Consider the following 20,263-nt stretch of genomic DNA (forward strand, 5'->3'; position numbering starts at 1 on the left):
GGAAAGCTGATCATGTAAGAGCACTTCGATGTAAATGGTCGCCTGTTTCTTCGGCAAAACTGACGACTATACGGCTTCAGAAATATAGGACGTTAATTCTGAGTGGTACCGTACAATTTGTTTGCCAAAAGTCTCCTGAGAAATTCGAAAAACTAACAAGAGAAGACAAATCATTCAATGCGAGCTCTCACACATCGATTCAAACCAGCACCTTTTTGGCCGGACAAAACGGTGAATTGATAAGTCATCCGCCATACAGCACTGACTGGGGATGCAATGACTTTATTTGATTACAGAATATCAAGAAAAAAAGGAGTGGTCAACGATTTTTGTTGCCAGAAGATGCTGTAAGAGCGTTTAAAACCATGTTTTGGAGGTGTCTAATCGGAGTGAAAAAGGTATTCAACAAGTAGTTGTAGCGCATGATATAAATCATGCTTGATACTACTTAAGAAAACAGTAAAATTATTTTTTGATGATAAATATTCGCGCTTTTATTGTTAGGCCAGATTGCTTATTTACTTAGCTGGCCCATTACAGAACATTTGTTTCATAGACCGAACTAAGAAAATATCTCCAATTCGCTCTGTTTAGTGCTTCGCTTTCTGGAATACCGCGCCTTGTCATCTCTTCGTCCACTTGTTTGCGCCATCTATTCTTTGGCCTGCCAATTCTGCGTGCACCGCCATGTGGCTCGAATTTATACGCCTTTTTAGCGGGATCATCATCGCCCATTCTTATGAGATGGCCTAGCTAACACAATCGTTGCATCTCGATACGATTAACTATATTGATGTCGTTGTATAGCAGATACAGCTCGTGGTTCATGAGACGTCGATGTTCACCGTCAACGCAGATTGGTCCGTAGATCTTTCGAAGAAATTTTTTCTCAAACACACCAAGCACTGCCATGTCTGCTTGCGCAAGTACCCAGGCTTCGGAATCATACATCAGCACGGATAGTATCAGTGTTTTACAGAGCGTTATTTTTGTTTGAGGAGATGTGGTTTTGTTTTTAAACAGTTTACTTAAACCAAAGTAGCATATGTTAGCTAATACAATTCTTCTTTTTATTTCACAACTGATGATGTTTGTTGTGTTTGCGGAGGTGCGGAGGTAGACGAAGTCTTTTACTACCTCAAAATTATAGGAACCGACTTTAACAGTTGGTCCGATCTCAATGGACGCATTGCGCGTCGACAGCATCAACTTGGTCTTCTCGCCGTCATGATGTCTATATAATCAGAATAAACAAGTAACATGTGGCTATTGTTGTAGATTGTGCCACTTCTTTTGACGTTTGCCTCTCGTATAGCTTTTTCCAGCAGGATGTTGAAGAGATCACACGAAAGGCTGTCACCTTGCCTGAAACCTCGTTTGGTACAAAACTCTTCGGAGAGGTTCTTTCCTATTTTACCTGAGGATCTCGTGTCAGTTAAAGTCATTTTACAAAAGCCAAATGGGCTTTGCGGAAATACCAAATTCAGACATGGCTTGGAATAGTTTTGAACGCAGTGGGCTGTCGAAGACTGCTTTATAATCGACAACAAGGTGGTAGGTGTCGATCAGCATCTCTTGGGTCTTCTCCATTATTTGCCGCAGGGTAAATACCTGGTCAATGGTGGACTTGCCAGGTCTTAAGCCGCATTGGTATGGCCCAATAATCTCGTTGACCATAGGCTTTAGTCGTGACACGATCTTGTAGGCAATAGGAAGTAGACTATAGTTAGAGCATACAGTCTTATCTCCTTTCTTGTGAACGGGCACAGGATGCTCAGGTTCCAATCGTCGGCTACTCGTTCTTCCTGCCGGATGGTGCTAACTAGCTGATGCATACACCTTGACAGAGTGTCGCCTACGGCTTTGAACAACTCGGCTGGTAAGCCATCGGCTCCTGCTGCCTTTAGCCGGTTAATTGCTGACTTTACCTCATCTTCGCTGGGCGGTATACATTCAGTGTCATCTTCTGGGATTGGATCTGCGGTATCTACGTCGTTTTCGCTTCCATTAGATACCAACTGTTTGGAAAAATGTTATTTCCATATCCCGAGCACACTATATGTATCAGTTACCAAATTTCCTTGCTGGTCTCTACAAGTGGATGTGCCTGTATCAAAGCCATCAGTTTGATGTTTCACTCTTTGGTAGAACTTTCCGACTTCATTACGGCTCCTGTACATCTCGATTTTTCACACTCCCGCTTTCCATCTCTCGCTTTTTCCTGTGGAAAAGACGTTTCTCCGCTCTCCTTTTCTCCCGATATCTCTCTCGTGCGCTACACGTTGCTATGGATTGTAAAGTAGCCCTATATGCCGCATTTTTCTCTTCGGTAGCAGCACGATACTCCCGATCATACCTTGGTGGAGGTCTCTGGAATACAAGTATGGATTTTGCGGCTGTTTGCATGGAGTGGGCAATATTTTTTCATTGTGCTGATATGTTATCGGGACAAGGAGTGCTTTCATTAAGCAATTGGGATAGTTGAGTGGAATATGCTGTGGCTATCTGTTGTGTTTGCAGCCTACCGATGTCCAACTTCCGCGTTGTATCTGTTCGTGATTTATTTGCAACGTTAGACGGGTACGCAACTTTGCTGCAACAAGGTAGTTGTCCGAATCTATATTTGCTACTCGGAACGATCGTACATCCAAAAGGCTCGATAAATGTCTTCTATCTATCACAACATGATTAATTTGATTACTTGTTCTTTGATCTGGAGACAGCCAGGTGGCCTTATGAATATCGAGATGCTTAAACTAGGCTTATGTCTATATTTATACCCTACACCACTATGTGGGGAGGGTATTATAAGTTGGTTTTGGCCAAAAAGTTTGTAACGCATCGAAATAATGGTCGTAGACCCATACTTATATATACCAAAATTAATGTCTCGACGAGCTGAGTCGATCTGGCTATGTGTGTCCGTCCGTCAGTCCGTCCGTCCGTCCGTCTGTCCGTCTGTCCGTCTGTCCATCTAAACCTTGTAATCACGCTACAGGTCGCAATTTTGATCGGATCGTCACGAAATTTTGGATGTTGATGGGGGTCCCGGAGGGGAAGAAGCCTATTGATTTTGGTGATGGTCGGATAATATTTAGGGGTCGGAATGGGCAAAAAACTTATTTGAAGAAAAAGACAACGTTTTTTTCCTAAGCGAATATCTCAGCTTCAATATGAGGTATACCAAAAGCAGAACCTGGCCATGAAAGTAGAAAATATCGCCTTTCTAGTGATGTAAAGTAGGTTCTCGTAGGTGATCAAACAACGAATATATAGCAATAGCTGCTAATAGAACCCAACTTTTTATTTTTGCGATTTTAATACTAATGACGAATATCACAGCTTCGGTTGCGGATCTTCCAAAAACAAAGTCTGACTATGAAAGTAGAAAATCCCATCTTTACAGTGATGCAAAGTAGGTTGGCGTAGGTGGCCACATAACGGAGATATCACAATAGTCGGCAATACATCCCATTTTTTCATTTTTTTGTAATCACGCTACAGGTCGCAATTTTGATCGGATCGCCACGAAATTTCGGGTGCTAATGGGGATCCTACAGAGAAAGAAGCCTATTGATTTTGGTGATGGTCGGATAATACTCAGGGGTCGAAATGAGCAAAAAACTTATCTGGAGAAAAAGTCAACGTTTTATTTCAAAGCGAATATTTCCTCTTCTAAAAGGGGTATATCAAAAGCAAAACTTGCTAATGAAAGTAGAAAATATCATCTTTGCAACGATGTTACGTAGGTTGTCGTAGGTGGTCAAACAACGAAGATATCGCAAAAGCCGCTAATAGAACACAACTTTTCATTTTTGCGATTTTAATAATAATGACGAATATCACAGCTTTGGTTAGGAACCTTCCAAAAGCAATTTCTGACAATGAAAGTAAAAAATCCCATCATTACAATGATGTAAAGCAGGTTGGCGTAGGTATCCAAATAACGGAGATATCGCAATAGTCGGTAATACATCCCATTTTTCCACTTTTTTGGAAATCACGCTACAGGTCGCAATTTTAATTGGATCGTCACGAAATTTTTGGTGTTATTGGGGGTCCCAAAGAGGAAAAACCCTTTTGATTTTTGAAAATGGTCGGATATTAATTAAGGGTCGGAATGTGACAAAAAAAATAGTTGCAAAAAAGACCAAAGTTTTAATTCAAAGTTAATATCTCCCTTCTGTAGGAGGTATATCGAAAGCAAAACCTGGCAAGGAAATTAGAAAATATCACCTTTACAACGATGTGAAGTAGGTTGTCATAGGTGGTCAAACAACAGAGATATCGCAATAGTCGGTAATGCATCCCTTTTTCCATTTTTGTGCAATCACACTACGAAATTTTGATCGGATCCTCACGAAATTTTGGGGGTTGGGGGTCTAACAGAGAAAGAAGCCTATTGATGGTTGGCATACATCCCACTTTTCCATTTTTTATTTGGGTTGTACTGTCGATGCACTTAAATGCGTTTCAAAAAAATTGACCTGTGTTAATGAAGACATTCAGAGCAAAGGCGCTAAGCTATCCCAATTTTAATATTTTGAATTTTATTAGTCAAAAGCTTATGAACAGGGGTAGTGGTGTAGGGTATCACATAGTCGGCCCCGACCCGACTATAGCCTTGGCTCACTTGTTTTTGATATTATAATTGTTCCAAAAACATCCCATAGGGGACAAGGGAGACTTCTCTCATATCAATGAGTGCACCCCGATTCATATTAGCTCAAAGATATGGGACCTACAGTTTATCGCCGTGAGGGAACGGCGTGTCTTACGACACCACTTGTAGAGAAGTTTTTCATGGCTGAAATACTCAGGAAATGTCGCCAACATTACCGAGGGGTATTTTGCCACCGTTGAAAGGGTTTTGATGTTGCCTGGCCGGGGAACCGAACCCATGACCTTATATGTGCAAGGCGGGTGTGCATACCATTGCACCACGGTGCATACCATTGCACCACTCTCCACCATAGTTCGACATGGAGCGTATATTAAGTTTGTTTTCCGGTTTGTGACGCATTGAAATAATCATTTGCAAACCTATAAAGGATAAAATTCTGTCCGTCCATTTTAATTACTCTAGCGTCCACAAAAAGCAAGCTAGAGCGCTATATTTTTGCACCCGCGTATCTTTCCATAGGCAGGTCAAGTTTGAGGATGGGCTATACCGACCCATGTTTTGGTATAGCCCCCATATAACGGCACCTCTCGATTGTCGGCATTTTGAGGATTTTAGCTGCAATTTTTAACCAAACTCTTGAGATTCTCAGGGGTCACAGCACTCCTAAACCAAAAATGTTCAACATAGGTCCATGTTTTGGTATAGCCCCCATATAACGATACCTACCGTTTTTAGATATTTTGAGGCATTGAGGTTCCCAGTGCGCACAAGTATTTTTCAATGTAGATAAAATCTTCAAAATAACTGCAATTCTGTTCCGTTACATGAGACCTACACCAAAACATGGATGTATGTCCAAATTTTTTTCGTGAGTAAGTTTTCTTACCTCTAAGAACCACAAATGCCAAATTAGAGCTATGTTGGCCGGAAAAGTAGCTAAAAATTGTTATGTGGGCTTTACAACATGGCATAACTATGTTCACAATGGGCCCAGTAGGGTAAATGCAGCAATAGTCGGCCCGTTAACTTTTTTTCATTTTTAAACTGGTGTCACAGGTTGTGGGAATATAATTATACTGTAAATATTTAATTTTACACATCACTAAAGGGTTATGTTTCAGAATTTATAAACTTGTTTTTATTAATTATTTAATAAGTATTGCCAATTTGCATTTTTTCCAAAAAACATCCTATGTTCTAATAGTCGGCATGCATGTTCCTAAGTTCGGCCACTGATGTTCCAATAGTCGGCACCCCTTTTACCGTTGTAGAAAAAAGAAGAAACTTAAAAAAATAAGAATTTATTTCGACTAAAAACCTACATAAATATATTTATATCAATTAATAAAACTTAAATCTGACAAATTCATTTACATTAATACGTCTTACAAATATAACAAAAAATTAATCATTTTAACATTTATATTTATTGAATTGAAATTTATTTCCTAATATCGCTCATTTACTAGAAGAGTGACAAATCTCAAAAAATCAAGATTCGAGAAAAACGCGATTTAAGTTGGAAATGGAAATTTGACTACCCAAATTAAAAAGGTTATTACAGGAAAAATAAAATAAATACTTAGATCATATTTTGCAAAGAGTTAGCCAGATATCAGTGCTTAATTTCTGTGCAAGATATATCATGATTTGAAGTGCTGTAGTGCACCATACACTTAAAAGCCTGAACTTTCGGAACGACCTCCGCTGGACCTCCGACCAACCTCCTCCGAACTTCGAAACTACCTCCTCTGGACCTCTGACCAACCTCCTCCGAACTTCGGAACTACCTCCACTGGACCACCGACCACCCTCCTCCGAACTTCGAAATTACCTCGTCTGGACCTCTGACCACCCTCCTCCAAACTTCGGAACTACCTCCTCTGGACCTCCGACCACCCTCCTCCGAACTTCGGAACTACCTCCTCTGGACCTCCTACCGTCCTCCTCCGAACTTCGGAACTACCTCCTCTGGATCGACTATCACCCATCTTCGAACTTCGGGATAGCCTCCTCTGAACCTCCGCACAACTTGCTCTTTCCACATTCAGTCCACAGGAACATTAAAACCTGTGCGCTACTACACACGCAAAAACACACAAACGGCAAAAAAATATGTTTCACTCGATTTTACTCTACGAATAAACTCGTACTCCATTTCGAGTTTTTTCACTCGCACTCTTATTTTGAAACTAGGAGACAAAAAATACATATCTATTAAATTTTTATTGGTTACTATTGGAACAACTGTGATTTTATTGTTCCTATTGTCGGCATACCATATATACAAAGAATTCGCACTTTTGATAAACATTTATCACTTCTGCCTTATTAGTTTTAATAATATATGTATAATATGGCAGTCACTCATTTCAAAACAAGATATGAATTAATAGGATTTTTTACTTATTTTACTTTCATTTATAAACTAAAAAATTTCTTAAAAAATGCACTTCAACACTTGTTGACAAATCAGTACCGTTAGAAACGACTATAAATGCTAAAATACCGTTCCCAGGACCATGAAAAATTGTATAGAGGGAGAAGGGAGTATATTTTATGTAAATGTAATCTTATTTGACTATACAAATAACGGTATTCTTATTTATTCGTGTTTATATACAAATGTGGCCGAATACTGGAACCAGCCGACAATAGGAGCGTTTACCCTATGGGGCCGTTATTCACAACAGGTCCTCGTTTTATGGACTTCAGCAATCTACATCACTCAAAAACGCGAAAAAAAAGAATTTATTTTATTTTCAGTCATAACTTTTAAACCTTATTTATATAGCGACGGAGTGAGTTTGTTTTGTCTTGCTGCATTTTCACGAAAAGTCTCTAAAAGCCGCATTTATCACTCGTACACTACAATTATCTCTTTACTCATTTTTAAAACTGTCAACTTTTATATTCATGCTTTTATCACTTCTTTAATTCCCAATAATTTTTACGACCAAATCGTTTGACCAAAAAACCGTAATAAATATCCATTACTTTTACAGTCGCGCAATAAAAGTTTATTAATATTTTATGATTTCATACAACTGCTTGCAGGAGTATAAATGTGTGTATATGTTGATGATATAAGGAGGATACTAGGAAGATATACTCAAGTGGGTTGCCTTTTATAATGTAAAATAACTTAAGGTGAATAATTGTTTTATTAAAAATGTTATAATGTGTTTCTAATTCTAAGCTAAATTTAAGAAGCGGCAATCTTTAAACTGCTCTAACCATTACAAACGCATAGTTTATACAATTTTCCCACAATATAACATCTTACCACTTCAAAGAAAAAGAAATCTGCAAAAAGCATGGACTGTTTAACTGCCAACTAATTCATTTATCACAAGATAACCGCCTCCATTATACAACTATTTTCCTTTTGCAATTATAAAACTCCTGTTACGGTAATGAAGTTCCTGGTAGCAATTATAAATACTTTCACTATGTTAAAGTTGGTTATGGCAAAGGATAATTATTATGTAATTATTTGGAAATATACCAAAATAAGTATCCGGTTGGCTTGTGTAGGTCGTGTAGTTTTAAAAGCAATATTATTCACATATAATTATGTAAGACTTTATTTTCAAACAAATAATTACAATTTAAATTAACTAATTGTCATTCTAAAATTGTTATCTCATATGTAATATGGTCCGAGAAACACCCAAAAACAGCTAGAAGTTGAGTTGCATAATTTTTACTCTTTTACATCGTAAGATCGACTCACGTCGGACCTGCCCTTCGGGTGTCTTAAAAAACTCAAGATTATCACTCAACCGCAAAAGGAATTTTTCACCTCCCAGACCTAGATCATATGCATTTTTTTCATGTTGTGAAATGTATCCTCACAAGCTTTTCAAAACGTATCAGCAATACTGTTTTTTGTTCCTGTGTCATAACCGCAAAAATGTATAATGCAGGCTAATCTTGACAATTGACATATATTAGTCGGTTAATAAAAAAACCAGAAAAAATTGGTTTAATTTTAGAATAACAGGTTGGAAATTCCGATATCAGCATTTGTAGTGAAAAAACAACAATGATATTAACATAACAATATTTTTAATGACTCCGAGGATTCTAGACCATCAGATGCAGTGTTGTCTGAACCAGATTTGGGTAAAAGTGATAACAGACAAGATGATCTCGATTTCATGTCTTTCGCAACCGTAACTTAAATCATTCGAACAGCATTTTTGCAAATCATTCCAAAGCTTAAAAATGTCATCTTGACCTTTATTGCGGTTCTTAAAATAAAGAACGAAAAGAACATTGAACAAGTAAAAAAGCATTAAGTTCGGCCGGGCCGAACTTTTCATACCCTCCACCATAAAATATTCATTCCTGTCCCCAACTTTAAGTGAGTACGTTAAAATGTCAGATACTGTACATAAAATGCTTCATTCGGGAGGCCCTTTTTTATGGTGCCTATATCTAACTGTTGACAATTTTTGGTGGGCTAGAAATTGGGAGGTACTGTTATATAGGGGTTATAATAAAACATGGGCCTATGTTGACAGTTTTTGATGGGAGCCTTTAATGTCAAATAATGTCGGTTAAAAAATTTAGCTAGAATCCTCAAAATATCGAAAATCGGTACATAAAGTGGGAACTTCAAATGTCATTAACAGTTAGATCGGAGGTATCTGGGCTATACGAAAATATGAACTTAAATGAACAATTTTTGTTGCAGAATTTTTGTTGACTTTTAAATTTCAAATTACAGAAAGTTCGTCCAAAAAATAAAGCTAAGGTACGGAAAATCGGGAGGTTTGTTTTGGGGCTATACAAAAACATGGACCTACGTTCGGTTAAACATTTTAAGTAAAATCCTCAAAGTACCGAAAATAGGGAAGTATCGTTATATTGGGGCTATGTTGAAAATTGTTGATGCAGATGTGCGGTGACCACTACAACCTTCAAATGTCAAATTACAGTAAGTTCTATTCAAAATTGTAGCTAAAATTGCCAAATTACTGAAAATTGGGAGGTACCGTTACATGGGAGCTATATCCGAACATGGACCTATGTTGACAATTTTTGATGGAGAGGTGTTGTGACCACTAAGAACTTCAAATGTCAAATTACTGCTTGTTCGGTTTAATATTGTAGCTAAAATCATTAAATTACTGAAAATCGGGAGGTACCGTTATATGGGGGCTTTCTTGACAATTTTTGGTGAAGAGGTGTGGTGACCACTAAGAATTTCAAATGTCAAATGTTCAAATTACAGATAATTCGGTTAAAACTTGTTGGTAAAATTCTCAAAATACCTGAAATCGGGCGGTAACGTTATATGGGGGCTATTCCAAAACATGGACCTATGTCCACTAGTTATATAAGTTTATTGACATTTAAGAACCCTAAATGTCAATTGATAACTAAATCGGCCTGAAAATGTAGATAAAAACGTCAAAATGCCGTAAATGGGGGGTACCGTTATATGGGGGCTGTACCAAAACTTGGACCTAGGTCCACAACTTTTGTTATATAAGTTTAGTTACACTTAAGAACCCTAAATGTCAAATTATAGCTATATCGGTCTGAAAATGTAGCTAAAAACGTCAAAATGCTGTAAATGGGAGGTACCGTTATATGGGGGCTATACCAAAACGTGGACCTATGTCCACAACTTTTGTTATATAGGTTTATTGACTTTTAAGAACCCTAAATGTCAAATTATAGCTAAATCGGTCTGAAAATGTAGCTAAACCCGTCAAAATACCGTAAATCGGGGGTACCGTTATATGGGGGCTATACCAATACGTGGACCTATGTCCACAACTTTTGTTATATAAGTTTATTGACTTTTAAGAACCCCAAATGTCAAATTATAGCTACATCGGTCTGAAATGTAGCTAAAAACGTCAAAATACCGCAAATAGGGGGGTACCGTTATATGGGGGCTATACCAAAACGTGGACCTATGTCCACAACTTCTAATTTATAAGTTTATTAACACTTAAGAACCCTAAATGTCAAATTATAGCTACATCGGTCTGATAATGTAGCTATAAACGTCAAAATACCGTATATCGGGGGGTACCGTAATATGGGAGCTATACCAAAACATGGACCTATGTCCACAACTTTTGTTATATAAGTTTATTGATACTTAAGAACCCTAAATTTCAAATTATAGCTAAATCGGTCTAAAAATGTAGCTAAAAACGTCAAAATACCGCAAATCGGGGGGTACCGTTATATGGGGGCTATACCAAAACGTGGACCTATGTCCACAAGTTTTGTTATATATGTTTGTTGACACTTAAGAACCCTAAATGTCAAATTATAGCCAAATCGGTCTGAAAATGTAGCTAAAAACGTCAAAATACCGTAAATCGGGGGGTACCGTTATATGGGGGCTATACCAAAACGTGGACCGGTATAGCCCATCATCGAACTTGACCTGCCTGCAAACAAAAGACGCATTTTCCCAAAATTTCAGCGTCCTATCTCTATTTTTGTGGATGCTACAGTGATTACCACAGACGGACGGACGGACGGACGGACGGACGGACGGACGTGCTCAGATCGACTTAGAATTTTACCCTGATCAAGAATATATATACTTTATAGGGTCGCAAATGAGTATTTCAATGCGTTACAAACGGAAAAACAAACTTAATATACCCTCCATACTATGGTGGAGGGTATAAAAAACGAGTTAGAAGGTCGAAATTTTCTACGAAAAAATCTTCATTTGATTTGACTGAAGACATGTCATCTTAAAAATAATCTAAAACAACAGCGAAAAAATATAATGTTGATTCCAGGCGGCTTATAGGGTCTCCAGCAAAATATTGATCTCGTCATAACTCAAAATTTCGACTCACATCGAGTTTTTCCATGTCTAGGATGGATTTTGTTCACGAGGGCTATGGGCTCATATAACGGTACCACCCGATCTTTGGTACTTTGAAGGTTTCAGCCTCCTTATCAATCCGAAATGAATAACATTTTCATAACCTACACCACTATGTGGGGAGGGTATTATAAATTGGTTTTGGCCAAAAAGTTTGTAACACATCGAAATAATGGTCGCCTGTCCATCTAAACCTTGTTATAACGCTACAGGTCGCAATTTTGATGGGATCGTCACGAAACTTTGTGGGTTGTTGGGTATCCCGGTGGGGAAGAAGCCTATTGATAGTGGATGTTCAGGGGTGGGAATGGGCCAAAAACTTCTGAGGATAAGAAATCATAGTTGTATTCTTATGCGAAAATTTTCGCTTCTGTTAAGATTATTCCAAAAGCATAGCCTGATAATGAAAGTAGAAAACTTTACATTTGTAACAATGTAGATTGGTGAAGGTGTTCAAACAACGAAGATGTCGCAATAGTAGCTAATCCAACCAGAGTTTTATATTTTTGCAATTTCAAACGTTATAACGAATATCACAGCTTTGGTTGGTGACCTTCCAATATCAAAACCTGACAATGAAAGTAAAATCTCACTTTACAATGATACAAAGTAGGTAGGCTCAGGTGGTCAAACAACGGAGATAACGCAATAATCGGTAATGCATCCCATTTATACATTTTTTGGTAATCATGCTACAGTTCGCAATCTTGATCGGATCGTAACGACATTTTAGGTGCCGATGAGTGTCTCAGAGAGGAAGAGAGCTATAGATTTAGGTGGTGGTCAGATAATATTCAAGGGTCGGAATGGGTAAAAGACTGATGTGGAGAACAATTAAACTTGGAAATATCTCGGCTTTTAGTACGGGTATTCCGAAAGCAAAGCCAGAAGAAAAGTACAATTTTTACTTGAATGAGAATATCCTAGCTTTGGTTCGGCGCATTTAAATAAAAGTGACAAACAATCAATACATTCTGAGTTTATGTAAATGGGTCTAAAGAAAATGTTATAGCAAAGAAAATTCTCCACAATATTGGCCTTTATGATATTTTCGTAGGTTTTACCGTTTTTGAGATATGGAAGTTCAAATTGGGACAATGCACTGACTGTATCGTCCCCTTATAAAACAATATTATGCACAGTACCCCTTAACTAAATTTTAATGGAAAGCTTACACATGGGATGCTTTTGCGGATTCTGAAACAGCAATGTTCATAGATAAGAAAAATAAAAAAAAATTGAAAAATCGCCGGAGGGATTTTTAAATAAATAACGATCAAAATTCACAATTTTAGGGATTTTTTAGGTTTTCACGATTTTGCTTGAAAACCGCAAGTCGTATCGAAATGAGTCTGAAGAAAATGTTGTAGCTGTGAAAATTCCCTATAAGACTGATCCTTAGGTTTTTTCGTAGGTTTTACCATTTTTGAGATATAGAGGTTCAGGTCAAATTTTTAGGTTTTTATCTTAAGTCTTCAAGATTTTGCTTGGAAACCGCAAGTCATATCAAAATGGGACTAAAGAAAATAGTGAAGCTGTGAAAATTCTCTACAAGATTGGATAATTTATTTTTTTCTAGGTTGTACCATTTTCAAGATATATAAGATTAATTTGGGAAATTGCAGTAATGACATTGTTTTATAAAGAGGCGATACAGTCAGTGCATTGTCTCAATTTGAAATTCTATATCTCAAAAACGGTAAAACCTACGAAAATATCATAAAAGCCAATCTTGTGGAGAATTTTCTCTGCTACAACATTTGCTTTAGACCCATTTACATCGAACTCGCGGTTTCCAAGCTAAATCGTGAAAGCCTAAAGAACCCGTAAAAATGTGAACGTAAATCGCGATTTATTTTAAAATCCCTCCGGCGATTTTTTTGTTTCTTGATATTTCTCATCTATGAGCATTGTAGTTTCAGAATCAGCAAAAACTTCCGAGGTGTAAGCACCTTCCATTTAAATTTGTTAAGGCACACCGTGTCCATATTTTCATTAGGCAATTTTCCTTGCGGCAGTTGTCAGTTTGATGGAGAGAGAGGTGAGGCATGTGGTAACCTTTTACCACCTCTCAACACCTTCTCTTACCGGCAAACTGACAATTGCCGCAAATAAAATTGCCTAATGTAAATATGTACTAAGTAGTACCACTCAAGTTTGTATATTTGTTGGACAATCGTGTAGGGTAACGTTCAGATTACTAATCGCTGGATATATTTTTGGAGATGGGACCATAATGAAGAATTTTCAAGTGTATTTATTCGAAAATGAGCACGTAATATTATTTCATAAACAACTGAATTGCTAATAAATGTTAAATGATTGTATATCGCTTTAAGTCATCTGTATCCCTACCAATGTCTAAAACTATTGTTACACATAAACACATTAGTAAATCAAAAATTTTTACAACAATTTACATGCTTTCATATCAAAATGCCAATTAAACGTGGCTAGCAAGAACTTTTCGAAATAATTTATACATTATTTAATAAGTCCATTTAGTTTGTTTAACAAAATAAATACATGCTTTTGTTCTTTCTAAGCGAAAATCATTAAAAAACTGTATTCATGTTTTCGTAGTGAATAGCAATTTGTATATATACTTTGTATTTTAGTTTTTATTTATTCAGCTGTTTCCTTTTTTATACCATTCATTTTAATTCGTTTAACAGTAATGTGGCTGACATGCAATTTGAAATGGCTTCGTTTGTTGGCCATTTGCAACATTTATTTTTTTCGTTGAAAAAAAAAAAAAATCTGAATAAAAATACTTTGGTCGCAATTTTTTTCATCGCAAATAAGAAAGTTTTTCATATTTAATTATTATGTTTATGACAAAAACATACATATATTATTGCATTTTGAACTTGTTCATTGTTTAACAATTAGCAGAGATTATGGGAAGAGAAAACAAACTAAATATTAGTAGATGTGAAACAATAACACTGTGCTACAAAAGTTGACAAAAAATTTTTTGCAGGGGTTCTGATGCATATATTCAGTTTTGTGGGAGTCCATGGAAGATGAAAATACCTTTGGTTTCTTTGGGTCACTTTCTTTTTTTTGATTTTATAATATTTTATATATAGTGAAAAACGGGGTTTCTTGGATTTTCAATTTAAAACGGACATAACTTCTTTTTTAAAAGGTGAAAATCATGTCTTTCGAACAAGCCATAATTTTTAAAAATAGGGTAACAAATGGTTAAGTTATAGTAATTTAAGTGTGACCAAAACGCATTCAATAACAGGAAAAGGCTTTTCCTCGTGCTCTAGGGTGCGTAGAAGACACCAAACAGCATATGTATTTACTTTTATCAAGAAGGATATTTAGTTAGCTTTACAAAATGGGAAAACCAATGAAATCGGTTGAAAAATAGATGAGTTATGGAATTTCTTGTGTTTTAACTTTTTGTTTTTTCCGTTATAAAAGTTGGTACCTTTGGGCGTATGATTGTACAGTCGAAATCGCTTATAACGTCGGTCAAGGGACCGAACAAATTCGGACGCTATAAGCGATAGTCGTAAACGATATTAATAAAATAAAGTGAAATTATACATAAGTTGTTTTGTTAAGTAAAAAATAAATTCAATTCAATTTTTGAACTTTTTTATTCTATATACATACGTATAAAAGACTTGAAAATAAAATGATAAAAAATAACGACATTAAATTCATTCATACATTACGTTAATGTAGAATACGGTTTCAATTAAAATATTCTGTAATTTTAGTTTTGGCTTTTTTGGAATTCATAAGTTTTAAATTTAACTCAGATCTGAGTTTTGAAAGCTGTTCCAAAACACATTCTTTGTTGTAACATCTTCTTCGTATATTCATTTTTGAAGAGTTTCTACAGCTAGCCACGAATCTGACACTGACGGTAATTGAAATTCTGGTTCTGTAGCATCCTCAATTCGTTAGAACTTCCATCATCTAAAACTTCCAATGTTATGTCGTCATTATACATGACAGATTTGAAAATATTGTCATCGATGGCAACTAATTCATCAATGTCTTCTAGGAGTTGGGAGAAAAGGATGTCTCAAATGTCTTCAGAATCGTCCAAAGGACCATTTATTCCACATAATGAAAAAAAATTAGCAATGACAGAAGACATTAAATTCATCCAGGCTTCATCTAACAATAACTCTGCATCCAAACATTTAATTTAGTATATTCATCCTTTTCTTTTCTTCCCAGGATAATGCATATTTGCCTATTACGGTAATGCGATTTTAATGATTTTATTATTCCGTGGACTATGGGTCGTAAATAAGATCTGACAGGGTTGCAAAAAGTCAAGGTTAATTGACTTGTGACCGCCTACATGACATCGTCATTCAGTTGTCCAATCCCATCTTCGAATATGTTGTGCATATGTTTGGTATTTTGATGTTATTGGAAAATACATAAAACAGCATATTGAGAGAAATGTTTCTTCCTTGTATGGTTCGACGTTATAACCGATAGCAAAATTCAAATATTTCACAAAAATCCCACGTAACAACCGATATGACGTTATAAGCGATGACGTTATAGGCGATATTTATTTGTGTGGATTATAAAGGGCAAACATTTGGGACTTTTGGATTTCGTCGTTATAAGCGATATGACGTTATAAACGACGACGCTATAAGCGATCTCGACTGTAATTTGAATTTGTCTACTTAATAATTACGCACAAGTTGCCAATCTTTTATAAAGGAAAAACCAAAAAGTTAAAACACTAAAGATGGCATAACTCACGCATTTTTCAACTGATTTCATTGGTTTTCCCCATTTTGTAAAGCTAACTAAATTTCCTTCTTGATAAAGGTAAATAATTATGCAGTTTGGTGTCTTTTACGCAGCCTAGAGCACGGGGAAAACAATTTTCCTGTTTTTTGATGCGTTTTTGTCACACTTAAATCACTATAACTTAACTATTTGTTCACCTTTTAAATAAAAAACAAGCTGTAAAAGTCCATTGTGGAAAAAAGAAGTTATGTGCTTTTTAAGTTGAAAATCCAAGAAACCCCGTTTTCACTACATTTACCGTTATAAAATCAAACAAGTAAGAAAAGCGTTAAGTTCGGTCGGGCCGAATTTCAGCCATTTCGGTGGATTAATGTGGCCACAAGCTTCAAAATACCGAAATTCATAAGGTACCGTTCTATGGGGGCTATATGATGGTGTGGACCTATACCTACACATTTCTGGGGGAAAGTTTTATACGCCTAAAGAAGACTAAATACCAAATTTCAGCCATCTCGGTGTGATAATGAGGCTAAAACGTTCAAAATATCGAAAATCGGGAGATATTGTATTATGGGGGCTATATCAACACGTGGACCTATATAAACATTTTATGGTAGAAATGTTTCTTAGCCTCTGGAAACACAAAATACAAAGTTACAACCGATTCTTTGGTCAAATGGGTTTAATACATTCAAAATATATTAAAATGACGCGTACTTTATAAGGGGCCTTATGTGGGGGCTATACCAAAACGTGGACCTATATAACCCAACTTTGGTAGGAATGTTTTCTGGCCTCTGAAGACACAAAATACCAAATTACAACCAATTCTGTGGTCAAATGGGTCTAATACATTCAAAATATATTAAAATGACGCGTACTTTATATGGGGCCTTATATGGGGGCTATACCAAAACGTGGACCTATATAACCCAACTTTAGTAGGAATATTTTTTGGCCTCTGGAGACCCAAAGTACCAAATTACAACCAATTCGGTGGTAAAATGGGCCAAATATCTTAAAAATTCCTTAAAACGACGACGCATCACGCGTCATTTTGTATGGGGGCTATACGAAAGCGTGGACCTCAGTGTTGCCGAATTTGACGATTTATCGTCATTTTGACGATTTTTTGGCCTAAAATTGAAAAATGACGATTTGACGATTTTATGGTCCAAAATGACGATTTTCCACGTAATCCCGAATTGCATGAAATAAAACATGATAACTATATTTTGACCAGAATTTCACGAAAGCCTTTAAGGAAAGCAATATTCAAAACTCGGTTTCATGATCTATTTTAATGTTTTTAAACAATTTCGAGACGGATTGGCCTTATATAGGCACATATCTGGAATAGAGGTATTTTCATAGTTTTTGCCTCATCTTGGATTTACATCAGCTGAAAATTTTCATGTATGATTTTTAATGAATGAAAATCTTCCATGAAAATTTTTGGAGATATAATACTTCCGACCCATGTCCTCTTTAATGAGAGTTTTTGTCGATTTTCTACTGCCCATCAACCAAATGTACGTGTACCGACAAACATGGACGGTCACACTCTCAAGCAAGCGATGTTTGAGCCAATCTGTCATTCAAAACTGGCAATGTGTACCCAGCTTTACCTTGCTGCATTACTGCAAACTAGAAAACCACGGGGAAAACTATCATATTTTAAAAGCTGTTTTATAGCGGTACCTAAGGGAATACATCAACTTGTCACTTTCAAAAAAAAAAAAAAAGTGACAAAAGTGCCGCAAAAAAATTCAAGAAGGGAACAATTTCTTGAGATTTTTATGTAGCATAGATACTTTAAACGCGTTTTAATGTTTTTAAACAATTTCGAGACGGATTGGCCTTATTTAGGCACATATCTGGAATAGAGGTATTTTCATAGTTTTTGCCTCATCTTGGATTTACATCAGCTGAAAATTTTCATGTATGATTTTTAATGTATGAAAATCTTCCATGAAAATTTTTGGAGATATAATACTTCCGACCCATGTCGTCTTTAATGAGAGTTTTTGTCGATTTTCTACTGCCCATCAACCAAATGTACGTGTACCGACAAACATGGACGGTCACACTCTCAAGCAAGCGATGTTTGAGCCAATCTGTCATTCAAAACTGGCAATGGGTACCCAGCTTTACCTTGCTGCATTACTGCAAACTAGAAAACCACGGGGAAAACTATCATATTTTAAAAGCTGTTTTATAGCGGTACCTAAGGGATTACATCTACTTGTCACTTTCAAAAAAAAAGTGACAAAAGTGCCGCAAAAAAATTCAAGAAGGGAACAATTTCTTGAGATTTTTATGTAGCATAGATACTTTAAACGCGTTTTTCTCGAAATGGCAATTTTGAAGTCGGTGCCAACGATAGCTCGAAACCGAATTGACCGATTTTACATGGTTTGGTGAGCTTATTAAATAAATAAAAGGCTAGCACTTAAGCGAGACAGTTTTTTAAAAAAAATTGCCAGATTTGTTGACGAAAAAAATCAATCAATTTTTTTCGTTAAAATCGAAATTTTGACTATTACAGTTAAATTTTTTTATAAAAAAGTTTGTTTAAAATTCTGTTTCGCCTTAAGGCAAGATTAATAGGTTCTTAAAATGCTTACAAACATGTACGATAATCGACCCATCCGTTTTCGAGTCATCGTTGGCATCGCAAAACGCTTTTACAAAAAAGGGTTTCGCAGATAGCCATTTACCACAAGACTTTGCAATCGTTTTTCAACAACAAAAATACCAAAAGTAGTATAAGATGTGCTCTTTCTTTCTTGACGAACGAACTTTAAAAAAAATGGTAGTTTCTTTGAAAACAATTCAAGAAGATTAGTTTTTTTGGTCTGCCCAACTAGGGACAACCCTTTAAGTGAGATTGGGTTATATTAATTGCAGTGGGTTGTATATTTTATATTGTCAGTCTCATTGCCAAACCTATCGGCTAAAAATCGCATTAAACGTAACCAAACCTAGTTTTGGATCATGATGACGATTTTTTGACGATTTTCCAAATTTTGTTGACGATTTGACGATTTTTTTGACGATTTCCGAACAAAAACTGTCGGCAACGCTGGTGGACCTACATAGGCCGCTTTCAATACCAAAAGTCCTACGTAAATATAACATATTTCCCAAAATTTCATCAACCTACGTCAATCCGTTCGGACGCTAGAGTGATTTCCAGAGACGGACAGACGGACGGACATGGCTATATCGATGTAGAATTGCACGCTGATCAAGAATATATATTCTTTGTGGGGTCTACAATGATTATTTCGAGTAGTTACAAACGTAGTGACAAACTTAATATACCCCCATCCTATGGTGGAGGGTATAAAAACGAAGTGATCCAAAGATACCAACGGTATTTTCGTCTTCCATTGACTCCCACAATACAGAATTTATGCATCAGAACCCCAGCAAATTTTCACTGTGTTGTGATGAACAGAAACACCAACATAAGGCAATCTATAACGAAATGAAAAGTATGGAACTGAAGATGCGTTTGGTTAACATTGCCTCATGCCAGACATCCGAGTGTCTGCACGGAGGAAAAAAGTCCTCTCTAACATATGTCCCAAACATATTTTTGATCCTGCAAACAAATTTATGTTGGGGTGCAAACAAATATTTCTTTAGATATAATGTAAATACAAACCCAAAAGCAACAAAAAACAAACACATGCACCAGTGGGCTATTACTGAGTAAATTTCAATGTAAAACACATTGAAATGTATGTTCACTTACTCTCAGTAAGCGCTCACTGGATATCTCTAACATATACACATTTATAAATGGTGGTGGTTTATTGAAATGCATAGAAATACCAAACAAAAAAGCAACAACATAGATAGGTAAAAAATTCCAAAGAAATTCATAACATAAAAGAAAAAACAGAATGGAATAATTTATAAAAAGTCACACTTTTAAAAAGAAGAGAGTATAAGCGGTGTTCACTCATGGTGATAAAGTGGCACATCTTGTTAATATTGTAGATCTACAGCTG

This window comes from Musca autumnalis, unplaced genomic scaffold (genome assembly GCF_047663935.1).
Source record: "Musca autumnalis isolate F117 unplaced genomic scaffold, ASM4766393v1 scaffold_2, whole genome shotgun sequence".
NCBI classification, from domain to species: Eukaryota; Metazoa; Arthropoda; class Insecta; order Diptera; family Muscidae; genus Musca; species Musca autumnalis.